The 577-nt window shown below is 48.7% G+C and overlaps 1 non-coding gene across 1 annotated transcript; it reads left to right on the top strand.

Moving 5' to 3' along the window:
- The first annotated feature begins 311 nt into the window (after window positions 1-311).
- LOC123154030 (5S ribosomal RNA) lies at window positions 312-430 on the top strand. The gene has a single exon (XR_006476617.1). It is a non-coding gene; the product is annotated as a 5S ribosomal RNA (ribosomal RNA).
- Window positions 431-577: the final 147 nt, after the last annotated feature.

Below are 577 nucleotides of genomic sequence, written 5' to 3' on the forward strand. Positions count from 1 at the left end.
CTCGTGTTGCATTCCCTTTTAGTTTTTTTTGCGCCGCTTGCAAAAAAAAACACACGTGTAAGTAATATATTTACCGTGTTTTACTATTTTGCACGAGTGCGGTAAGTTATAGCTGGGTGCTCATGATTCACGAGTCTAGCGGCGACGTTGTGGCGCGGCAAGCGTGCACTGGTGCGGTTGAGAGGGAGGGGTGGAAACCGTGTTAAACTCGTCTTCGTAGTTGAGAGGGAGCGGCCAAAGCAATGTACAATCGTCTTTATAGTGGAGCTGGGAGGGGCAAGGATAAGGGAGGAAGACGGGGGTAACATGTCGGATGCGATCATACCAGCACTAAAGCACCGGATCCCATCAGAACTCCGAAGTTAAGCGTGCTTGGGCGAGAGTAATACTAGGATGGGTGACCTCCTAGGAAGTCCTCGAGTTGCATTCCCTTTTTAATTTTTTTGCGCCGCTTGCAAAACAAAACGCACGTGTAAGTAATATATTTACCGTGTTTTATTATTTTGCACGAGTGCGGTAAGTTATTGCTGGGTGCTCACGATTCACGAGTCTAGCGGCGGCGTTGTGGCGCGGCAAG

The sequence above is a fragment of the Triticum aestivum genome, chromosome 1B, assembly GCF_018294505.1.
Source record: "Triticum aestivum cultivar Chinese Spring chromosome 1B, IWGSC CS RefSeq v2.1, whole genome shotgun sequence".
In the NCBI taxonomy this organism is placed as follows: Eukaryota; Viridiplantae; Streptophyta; class Magnoliopsida; order Poales; family Poaceae; genus Triticum; species Triticum aestivum.